Genomic DNA, 12,325 nt, shown 5'->3' on the forward strand with positions numbered 1-12,325 from the left:
TGTTTTGTTTAATATTATATAGTGAGTACTTAATGGTAATTACTACTCTGTATTTTAATGAGAACAGGATATGTCATAGTATAAATTAAACGGTGATTATTTAACCAATCCTCTCCTGTTGGTAATTTAACTTATTTATCTCTCATTGGTCTTTAAAACAAATTTCCACACATGACATTCCAAGGTCATGTGTGGATATTTTTAAGATTTTTGGTATCAATTGTCAAATCATCCTTAGAGAGATTGTTTGAGCCAAGGTGACATTGACTGCAGTCAGTAGTTAAGTAGCACAAAGTGGAAGCTAAAATTAATGCCTCAATCACAAAAATGTTGTCATCTCAAATGATGAAATTGATAAGATTGCCAATTATTCTTAGCAACACAAAGCAACGTATAACAAATCCTGTGGTTCACTGAAGTAAGGATATGGCTGTGGGATAACATGCACTAAAGCCAATTTGTACTCGATTCTTTATTTCACAACACTGGCCTTGATTAGCTAATTTGTCCTCCACAAACAATGACTGACCACAGAAATGAATTCTCTTTCAGATAGCTTTAAGTTATCCAGGAAAATAAAAACAGATATATCCTCTGAAAATATTATTCTTATTATTTGAAGAAGTTAGCTAGAAATACACATAGCACCTTCCTACCCAATATGTACTGCATTTCCCCCTCTTGTTCAATACAAAAGCAATTTAAGAGAAATCATGCATCAGTCCATAAAGTGTTCAACTACAAGTAATCAAAACCCAATTAACAGTTTATAGAGATAGGGGATTTCTTTTTTCACATAAGAAACCTATAGGAGGCAGTTGCAGATATTAGTTCCGCTGTTCCACAGTGCCCACTACCTGTTCTGCCATCCTCAGTGTGTCGGTTTTATTCATTTCAGGCACACGATGGCTGCTACATCTAAAGACTAAACTGCAGTCTTTCTGAATTGCAGGCAGGATGAAGACAGAAGAGCAAGCAAGAGACTTCCTCCTAGTGAAGCTGTGACTTTTTATTTGAGAAGAAATGCTCTCCTCGAGGATTATGTCTGCATTTCATTGGCCAGAACAATATCCCATACCTATCCCTACCGCAAGAGAGACTGAATAAGTAACTACTGAGGTGGAAATATTGCTACTGGGACAAAACCCAGACCAGCAGGAGAGTTAGTGAGGAAGAAGAGGGACATGGATATTGGTAAGGCAACCGACACCATCTCCCACGGTAGCCTTGAGAAATTCATCTCTCTTGTGTAGAACCCCAAGCTAAATTTGTAGGAGTCATCTTAAACTGAAGAGAGATAAATGAAAGGAACGTGTCACACCACAAGAGGGTTATTTGTGGACTGGTGGTCACATCCCAAGTGCCTTACTGCATTGCATGTACGAAACCCTCCAGATTAATTTTGATATTGCAGCTCTTTCTACATTTAAAATCACTCCTATTTTCATCATCAGTCATTTCACTGACAATTGGTTCTATTTTCTCGGTGAGGACAATAAAAAAGAAAAGAAATTAGATCATCTTTCTACTTTTAAAACCCAGTTCGTTATTTTTTATGACCTAACCATACAACCTTCATCAAAGCAGAAGGGAGATGTAAGACATAAGAAAGATTGTGAAATGGATTTCTACATTAATGTTTGGCATTAAGTTTTTACCTAAGAAATGTGACGATCTCATACTAATAGCTTTCTCATGAGACATTAGGTGATGCTCTTCTGCTCTAGGAATAATTTTCCATTAGGTGACAAAGAAAGGAGATTTTGACTGCTATCCAGGAAATAAAGGTAATTTTTCAGTCTACATTTAGAAAAGTTCTACTTCAAAAAAAAAAAAAAAAGTGAAAAGGTAATAGCTCAAACATTGTGGAAAGAGTGTGTATTTTTCAGGAGTCACATTGTATTTCAAATAGTTCATAGAAAGGAACACAGTATCCATCTCCAACTTCCTAAATTTTTTCAAATAGAATCAGATTATATTATACTGAATAATAGTCTTATCAAATCCCTTTCTTCAACAGTATTAATCTGCTATGAATGTTGACATTTGTTTCTTAGAAATAGTCTGTTCAAGAGCTTGGCTTATACTTGGAAAAGGGATTTAGAAAGGAGACAATAATAAATCCAGAGTAATCTTACACGTTAAAATTTCAAATTAAGACACATGATCAATCCAGATGATACTTTTCTCATTCCTAATTCAAAACTCAGCATCTGCTAGCAATTCTGGTCAAGAGGATTTATAAATGTTTAGCAATTAATGATGGGTAGTTTATTCATGTATTGTTTGATTTCCTTGAAAATCTTTCCTTGAAAGATTCTTTTTTTCCTTTATGTTTGGTATAAACTCTATTCTGCTGTTGAATGTCAAAGCCTCATTTCATTGACACTTATAGGACAGTTTTAATGTACAATCTTACACTTTCTTTTGATTAATCTGATTACGTAAATATGTGTCAGAAAGTAATGTTATAATGGCATTTACATATATTCTTAAAATTTTCATTGATTTTGTAACTTTACATTTTTAAAATATGAATTTGACATATTTTTGTGAGAAAATATACTCAGGTAGATTTATTTCTGTATTTAAAAAATTCTAGAGAATAGATACTAACCTGTAAGAAAGTTCTTAGAGATACAAATTATTTACTTGTTAGAAGGAATACCTAATGTTTCTGTCTTGGTTGACTACAGAGGCTTGACCGCATTTTTTAGATAAGAAAGAGGGACAAGGATTAGGAAAAGAGAAAAGCTTGTTCAGATGTTTATCTAATAAGAGTACAAAAATGTCTGGCTATATTTAGATCTTGTAGTAACACACAAGAATAACAGTTTTCCACAAGTTTTGTCAAAGATTTTATGAAGGAATCATCTGTGTTACACCAACCAACAGTTTCCCTCCCACTAACATGAAATAAAGTAACAAATAAATGTTAAGAAAGATAGGCAAAGGAGGCACACGTTTAATTGATACTCAAACAAAGATGCAAAATATCTGGATGAGTACAGAAACTAAAAAAGAAATGTTGAATGCGTGAATGAGCTCAAAGTATCTCATTTCATTGTATTTTACTTCCACTGCAGAAAATTATCACAGAAATTGAGAGAGACACAGATAGATTCTTGGTCATTTAATCAATTGATACAAAAAAGCTGCTATGAGTTTTCTTATCATATTATATACAAATATTTCTGGCAAGTTCACAAAAACAGAACTGTCTCTTTTTAATAAATGTCATGGTTAAATATAGTAAGATATATTAGACATGACATAGATGAAAAAAGTATCATTTCATTGCTGAAAATTTTTAGTAAACACTTAAATATGTTTGCGTCTCAAACGTTTCCGACTAGATTAATGCATGCAAGTCGAGTAAAAGATGTCATGAATATTTTTGTATTTAGAGTAAATTGTAATCTACACTATTTTCCAATATCTTGAATTTAACTTATATATAGCATAGTATTTGTAACTGAAATATAATTAGATTAAGCCCCATGAAGATAAGAAATGTTTTTCAGTGCTGTTATCTATAGCATCAAACCTAGAGCAACAGTCACTCCATGAATAATTGGTAGATTTAATTGTACATGGAAAAAAAGTACCATGGAATTTGCAATCAACATTTATAAGGTAACTTCTATTGTAGTTCCTAATTTTAAATTATATTCTGACCAAATCAAAGTAAGAATGAAAGTTATCTTTTCTCATAAACACTCTATAGGTTATCTTGACTGGTCCTGTGTTTCATAAAGTATGAAGCTGTTTCTTTTTTGTTCAAAACCATATCTCCAGTTTCTAGTATTATGCAAGGCTCAAGGTGACACACAATAAATATTTGATTAATTGAAATATCTATACAGAATATCTTGAATTTAAGAAAAAAAATATATATAATTCTGTGGTTAGAGAAAGCCGAAAGGAAAATAGCATTTAGTATATAAAATTCATATAACTGATAATATACAATATATTACTGCAGACAATACATTTGATATTTATAAGGCATTTTTATTCCCAAACCTATTTGGTACACCAAACTCAATTATTAGTTACCAGGTGAATAATGATGACCTTTAGCTATCCCATGCAGACCAAATTTCTCTAAGCCTGTGCAAATCACCTTGAATATGCTACAGAGAAGCCTAATTTTCTTGTATTGAACTGTAAGTCTACCTCACATCGTCCTTACATTTTTCAGAAAGGTATAAAGTGCCAATATGACATTTGAAAGAGGCCAGAAAGTATTTGTATCTTAGTCATTCACTCCGCAAAGGTTAACCATTGGACCATGTCTTTCCTTGATTTCCATTTTCATGAGTCTAATAAAGAAGGAAATGTTTGTGTTATTTAAATGACTTCTTTTGTATTCTTCATTTCTTGTCAAATGCTAGTTACTACAGTGAATTTGGGGATGAGTGCCCATTAACAGAATCATTGACATTTTGCAAATACATTATCTCCAAAACTATGGTAAAATACTGAATAATAGCTTTTGTGCTCTGCCCTGTATGAAATGGCCTAATTGTGATGTAACATCCCTGCTGAAAATACAGATTAATATGACCTCTTCACTAGGTTTAAGAAATTTACAAAATTGCATCGACACCATGCACAGTTTGTAACCATTTTGTAAATAAGATTGAATATTTTTCTCTTTTTCCAAAATAAAGATTATAATTTTAAATGCAGTTACACTATATTTCACTTTAGTCTATATGATCAATATTATCAGTGAACATTTTAATTCTACTCAAAATCTACCAACCATATAAGAAAGATCTAATAAACAGGAATGAAATATTTAACCTCTATCCCTGATTGTATATCTAAGTATCTTGTTTTGCAGGGGTGCATCTACAGGTCAACCTTAGAATTAAAATTATAATTAAAATAATAAAGATTAGAAATACTGCACTTATCTAATCACAATGGGGCATTTAAATAATGCATACATCAGACTTATACTATCTATCTAAGTCAAAGGGCAGAATCAAGAATCAAAATCCAAGGCAGCAAAACCCATTTTCAAGATGAACCTACAGAAACCTGTTACAGGACTTTCTCAGACATAAAGCAATGTATCTTTCTCACTATCATCACCTTAAGCCACACGAGTCTGTTGGCAGATAATGATACAAAAGTAATATAGCTCACATCATCCACCTGTGATACTTAATACGTCATCTCTGGAGTGGACTTGGTCCAGAGATTCCTGTATCTTTCCCAAACCCAGACCTTTCAGCTGGAAGCACAATGAATTGCTGCTACCCCACTGGGTCAGCCCTCAAGGTTCATTATTAATAAGCTGAGACTCTAAAGGCTAATGAGAACCGGGTGCTTGAGGAGACAATGGCTCATTCATCATCAATCAAGCTTTGAAGTTTTTATACAGATGATTTAAGGAGAGTTGAAGTGTGCAAAATTGAAATGTCACATTTGTATTGGGAGAGGGTAGAGGGTGATAATGTAAATGAGTGATGTAACCTTCTATATTTCAGCCTGATGATCAGAGTCAAAAGCTCATGGAGGAAGATACCAAATGTTTTTCCATCAGAGTACAGCAATTTCAAGGCGAAATTATTAGATCCACTGGCTGAAAATCAGCTTAAGATAGAAAATAATATCTTGATTTCAACTGAATGAAGGTCAGTAATGCTTGTTGCAATGTTCTAACTTATTAATACATACTTCAGTATCCACTACAATTCTTAGCTTTCATTATGTTTCAGTTTTGAGTTCTAACTCCTCTGAGAGGTCTGTTATGACCACCTAGTTCTTAGAGTTCCCCCTTCCTCTAACTCCTGTAACACTGATTACCTGAGCCACTTAATCTGACATAGAGCAAATGCTACTTTACCTTCTTATTTATTCTTTTGTGTACTTGCCTTGTCTCCCCTATCTTATTGGAGGTCCCTCAAGGATTAGAACTATGATGTACATCTCTCTGTGTCCCTAGTGCCAAAGAAAGTGTCAAGCACATAGTAGAATTTCAAATGTTTTTGATGATTATGATAATGATAACATCCATAGAACATGACCAACTTTTGTAAAAAATTATTACTTGCTTAGTGATAGCATAATGTTAGTGATATGCACTAGATATTTACATTATAAATCCCATAAAATATTGAATACATTTATTTTGATCTTAATATATTCTTTCTGTCCTAATATTAAGAAAGTAGTAATCCACTTAAACTCATTGATATTCCCTGGAAAAAATTAAAAATACATTTTATCTTGTGACAGTACTCAAATTATGAATATAGGATTTCCTTCTCAAATTGTCTTATTATATAATCCCATATGTGTGTCAACATGTCTAATTTTTTCTAATTTTTCCCAGATTTGTATTCTCCCTGTATTTTCTTCTGTTAAAATCAACATAAATGCTGTAAAAGTCACATAGACTCAAAGTTTGAAGTTTATTACTATTTCTTTTATTTCTATATTTAACCATTTATGGTGCTCTAAAGAAAATTTCTCATAGTGTCTCTTTTCATGATCACAACTACTACTTAATTCAGGTTCTATCATCTCATGCCAGATTTAACTTCTTGCCTGTAATCTATTCTCCCCACAAATCCATCTTGCATATTAAAGTCATAATATATGCTATATTATAAAGAGATAGATAATATACTCTACGTAGGTGGAGAGAGAGAGGTGCTAGGGGAGAGAAATCCTGCTCTATCATGGCTTTGAATTGTAAAGGCAATAATACTGAATCTAGTTAACTGGATAAAATAAAGCTCATAATCTAGTTTTGTTTCAACAAAGCAAAGGTGGGCGTTGTCCACCTTCATGAAGCTGAGTTTGCTCAATTCTGTGATGGGGTTATTGTACTCACAGTATCTGTCGCATAGTTGCTTCTATTATAATTTTAAATTGCTAATTATTTAAATAGTAGTTACTTCTTGGTATGAGCAAGAAATATGCTTCTTTTGAGTATTCATACTAACATTGTATTAATCAGTATTAGATTAGGTTGTAGCTTAAAGAGTACAGACTTTTTTTTTCTTTTATACAAAAATCTGGCTAGGTTATTTAAGGCTATTATATAAAAATCCACAATCATCAGGGAGCCCGATTCTATTTTTTTCTTGTTTCTCTACCATCTTCAATACAAGAGGAGTTTCCAACTGGCAAAAACCATGCAAAAGATGAAGAAAATCACGAAGGACAAAAGAACAGAGGAAGAGTACACGTATTTTAATGAAAATTCCTGCAAATTGCCACAGCACAATTATATCTTGTTGGTCAGAATGAAGTCAACGAGCCACAGCTAGGTGCACGGAAGGAAGGGAATTAAAGTATTCGTTCTGGGTGATCATATGAGTAGCTAAACTTTATATACTATTTAAAATTTAGAAAGCGGTAATAGACATTGGTGACAACTAGCAGTCTCTGTTATAGTGACTCAAAAGAAACCTTGCATCTTCTGGATATTTATAAAACATAAATCTTGTGACTTGAACAAATGTAAAGCTTTTGAAGAAACTTTTTAATTGAATTATAATATACACACATAGATGGGCATTATCATATTCAACTAACTTTTACAAACTGAACACACTTACGTAACCAGCATTCAGATCAAGAGCTTGAACATACCAACACCACAGCAGCCTTCCTCATACTTTCCACTTCATATCACTCTATCAGAACCCTGATCCTGACTTTGAACAAGTTAATGTGTGCTTATTTTTGTATTTTACATATATAGAATCATACCATATGTATTCTTTTGTGTCTGGCTCCTTTTGCTCAACATTATGTTTGTGAAATTCAACTATATTGTTTATTTTCATTGTTGTGTGGTATTCCATGGTTTGTCAATTCTACATTGATGGGCATTTGGATACTTTCCACATTTGGACCATTATAAATAACTGCTGCTATGCACTTCCTAGAAAATGCCTTTCGATGATTATATGTACACATTTATGTTGTGTGTATACCTAGAAGTAGTATTGCGGGGTCATAGTGCTAATCACTTTTTATTTAACCAATTTAACTTATTTATATGCCCATTAGTAGTATATGAGAAATCTAGTTGCTTCTTGACCTTGTCAAGTCTTGATTATTAGTTTGTTTGTTTTGTTGTATTTCATTGTAGTCACTCTTATTGGTGTATAGTGGTATTATTTTAATTTGCACTTCCCTGGTGACTACTGAAGTTGACCCTCTTAAATACTATCTTTAAAGTGTAATTTTTATAGGCAAGAGATTTATTTCTGTTTACTTCAAGAAAGGTCTTACTATGTGTAAAACATTTACAAAGCACTGTTAAAAACCTGATCTTTCAGTTATTGGCAAACAATTGAGTAAAATAATTTATCAGATGTAACCCTCATAACTTATTTTTGTTACTACTGTTAAGAGATCTGGTTCAATGTTTTCAAAAATGACACTTTAAAATGTCTTAGAAAATATTAAAACTACATAATAATTATAAAGAGTAAAATATGATTTCTGGAAGATGGATGGGAAAATTCACAGCAGGTGATTATCTCTCTGATAACAGACAAACACAACCAAAGGTATATAAAAAGAAAGAATGAGAAATTTAATGTCTTCTTGCTATTAAAATAGAACACTCCTTTACATAAAGCTCACATATTTTTATTCCTCTATCCACCAGAAATCCCTCATTACAGACAACAATCCTCTTAAATAACTGTTCCAAGTTTCCAGAAAATGTAATTGCTTCAGTAGAACAAATCAGTAGAATTCAATGTTTTCATTATCCATAAGGGGGACAGTCATATTAGTACTCAGAAATGATTTGTCCCTTTTATTTACAGGATTTAATACAATAAGCCTGGGGATATACTGCAAGGTCACTTTCAAATATCTCACCTACTATATTAGTTTGTATAGTTTTAATAACTCTTCTCACAATGTGTGATTTCTACACTATTTCTTTTTTAGAAGACTTCAAAAAGGTATGATTTTTCTTGATGACAGTAATAATAAATGATATTGCTATGTATGTTTGTTGCTGGCATGTTAAGACTTGCAAATAAAAGATAAAGCAAGAGAGAGAATAATGATTTAATCTTGTCAAATGATTATATGATTTTCAAATATGTCAAGATTTTTAAAAGGCTATATTTGGGAATATTAAAAATATAAATAAGTGATTTGGGGGCTAAAAGTCTCAGCTAAAATGCCTAGAATGTTAATTTTAAAAATAACACATAAAGACAACACTTTATAAAATAAGAAATTAAAGAAGGAGTCATAAAATAAGTTTGCAAACAAACCATACTGGAAGATTATTTTAAAAGCCACAACACAAAGGTCCAAATTAATTTTCTTTTAAAATGAAGTTTAAATCTGGAGAAAATCAGGAAAGAATAATTGAATAATACTAATCATCATTTTATGAAGCACTGGTTGTCAAAATATGAAATACCAGCTACTGTGGCAAAATAGAGACATGGCTTTTTAGATTGCTTTGTATACAGTTTCAAATTAGTATACATTAACTACAGTAAAATGAACAAATTTTGAGCTCGTTTTACATATATATGTATACAATATTGGTACATCTGTATCAAGTAGCCGCCACCCAGGTAAAGACACAGCATATCTCTATCACTGCAGAAAATTTTCCCTGCTTCGTTCCAGTCAATACTGCATAGAAGTCAGCACAGACAGTCAGCCACTATGCTGACCTGTACCACAACAAATGAGTTTTGCCTCTTTATTAAATTCACAGAAATAGAATCACACAATACGTATCCTATTCCTTTTTCTTATCTTCTTTTCCTGAAAATAATGTTTTTGAGATTTATTTATGCTGTTGCTTTAATTCATAGGCTGTTCATTTGTATTGTTCTGTATTATTCCAGTCTATGAATACACCACAATTTGTTTACACATTAGTTCACTTTTTAACCATAGATCTGGCACTTTTACTAGGTGGTTGCAGGCAAATTACTTGAGGTTTCTTTTCTATCATCTACAAAATTGGAATAATAATCTTTACTTTGTTGGGTTACAATGAGAAATACAGAAAATGTATACAAAACTCCAGTTATGTACTAAGTGTTCAAAAGGTACCAGCTATTTCAAAATAAGTTAATAATATAGTTCAGGAGCTTTATCTAAACTATTTTAAAACCTATGTACATTGGTCAAACTACAGGTTTTGGGGAAGAAATGATGACCAAATGAAAACCTTTGAGAGATACATGAAATCCTCATTAAGTTTGGTGCCTAGCATAACAATTTTAGAGATAGATATATTGAGCTAAAATATTATTAAATGTCTGACTAAAGTTAGTTAATTTAAAAATTGGGTTTCTCTGTATTTCATAAGTTAAATTCTTCCTAAGAACAAGATCATAAATTCTGTAACTTACTATCTCTCCCACACTGAAGTATCTTAGATATCTGGTTGAGTTAACCCTTTAGTAATTTCCCGTCATTTCTCTAACTATATTCTGTGACAGCATTTAGAGCTGCTAGATTTCCCACTGTTCGGATCAGGTTGGTGCATAGTTCATAGGTCACAAAACCTCCCTCACAATCTCCAGGTGACCTTTACCTCTGCTGTCACTACCACTGTGCTTCAAATAAATGAGCATAAATTCCAAAGTCTTGTACAAGAGAGCTGAGCTCTTTTCTTCCAGGCCAAGGGTCTGGAATTTTTACTGTAGAATAATGAATTAATTCAAAAACACAATATTCGATGGTCCCTACCACCACCCAATCATTTTCTCCATTGTAAAAATTATTTTCATATTGTGACATCTGAGGTCATAAGAGAATAGCCTCCATTATAGCTCTGTAATGTGTATTATCACATCTTCTAAATTACATAAAGGAACATCCTTTATTTTAGAATGTTTCTGCTTTCATAGGGTAAATAAATATTTAAAAATCTTTGGGGATCTTTGTCTGCTTCTTGAGGCTAGACATAAAGAAAAATTCTAACATGTCTAACAATGCCAGATGGTTTAGTCAATGCAAGATGCCAACATTCAAGAAGGGAAAACTATTGAGAAGTTGGTATCTGCAGGGGACTGGGTAACCATGACTCTGCCATACAGCAACAGCCTTTCAGGCAGGGAATTATCAAAAAGTTTGAGATAATTTTTGTAGTTATCCTCCCCAAATCTCAGTTCTCTTCTCTATAAAATGGTGATAACTCATAGTGCCATGTTCATGAGGCAACTGAAAGAAGAAAATGAGTTATTATATGTATGTGTTGACCACAGTGTCTGCCATGCAACACATGTTCAATTGATGTACTATTATTATTATTATTGAGGGGAAGATAGGAAGAGTTCTCTGATAAGCAGATTTCTTCTATCCTGCTTGAAGATTTTCTCCATTCCCTGTCATAAATACCCTTTTCAGAGGGAGCTAAAACCAGGGCAAGACTATTAGGCCACGTTAAAATTCAAGGGTTTGTGCATTTGCTCATTTAAAAAAAATTATTTTAACCCACTTGTATGAGTTTCAGATGCCCTTTTTGGAGCACATTATGCTTCTGGACACCCATAAAATTACTCACAATCACTAAATACAGAACTTTTCTTTTTAAGGGTGGGATTTCTGTACCCCAAAGGCACAGCAAGTGAGACACACAATGATGAAGCAAGTTGCCAAACGCCTCATGCATAGTTGGGGATCAGGCTAGGATTCCAAAGTCTGTCTGCCTGGCTCCAAAGCCCATTGTTAGCCACCTCACTGTACACTCTTCATAAATGCTGCCATTGTGTGAATACTTATAATGCAGTATTTCTCTTAATCATTACAGAAATCCTGTGAGGTAATCGTTACTGATCTCATTTTACAGATGAAAAAAACTGAGGTTTAGAGAGCTAAATAACTGGTAAGAGTTCAAAAGAACCATGATTCCAACTCAGTCTGATGGCTGAGTTGGTTTTTAAATTTTTAGTCTATGCTCTCCCCATTGTAGAAAGGAAAGAGTGAGGAATCTAAATGGAAAAAAAAAAAAAAAACAGTTTAAGAAGAGATGAGGCACAATTTTATCTTATGTAATCTACTTCTAAGTATAATTAAGAACTCACAGTAATTTCCCTGAAGTCCTTTTTGAAAATATTTTATGGAGTTGAAAGGTAAAATTATGCTTTTAAGGGATCTTTTCTACATGAAAAACTGTGCATTAAAAAAAAAAAAAAAAAAAAAAAAAAAAACTCCTGGCTCTGGTAGATGTCTGGACCATATCCCAACCTCATCTCTTGAGGTGCATTTCTTTTGCCTCTGTCAAAAGTAGACGCAAAGGAAAAGGCAGCACAATAAAAAACTTCAAGAATTCAGCCCACTTAAGGAAAAGCCC

General features: G+C 32.7%; 1 protein-coding gene across 4 annotated transcripts in view; it reads right to left on the reverse strand.

Moving 5' to 3' along the window:
- The window catches only part of ERBB4 (erb-b2 receptor tyrosine kinase 4), a 1,169,745-nt gene that overhangs the window by 412,758 nt on the left and 744,662 nt on the right, over positions 1-12,325 (reverse strand). The window lies entirely within an intron of this gene.

The sequence above is a fragment of the Symphalangus syndactylus genome, chromosome 8, assembly GCF_028878055.3.
Source record: "Symphalangus syndactylus isolate Jambi chromosome 8, NHGRI_mSymSyn1-v2.1_pri, whole genome shotgun sequence".
NCBI lineage: Eukaryota > Metazoa > Chordata > Mammalia > Primates > Hylobatidae > Symphalangus > Symphalangus syndactylus.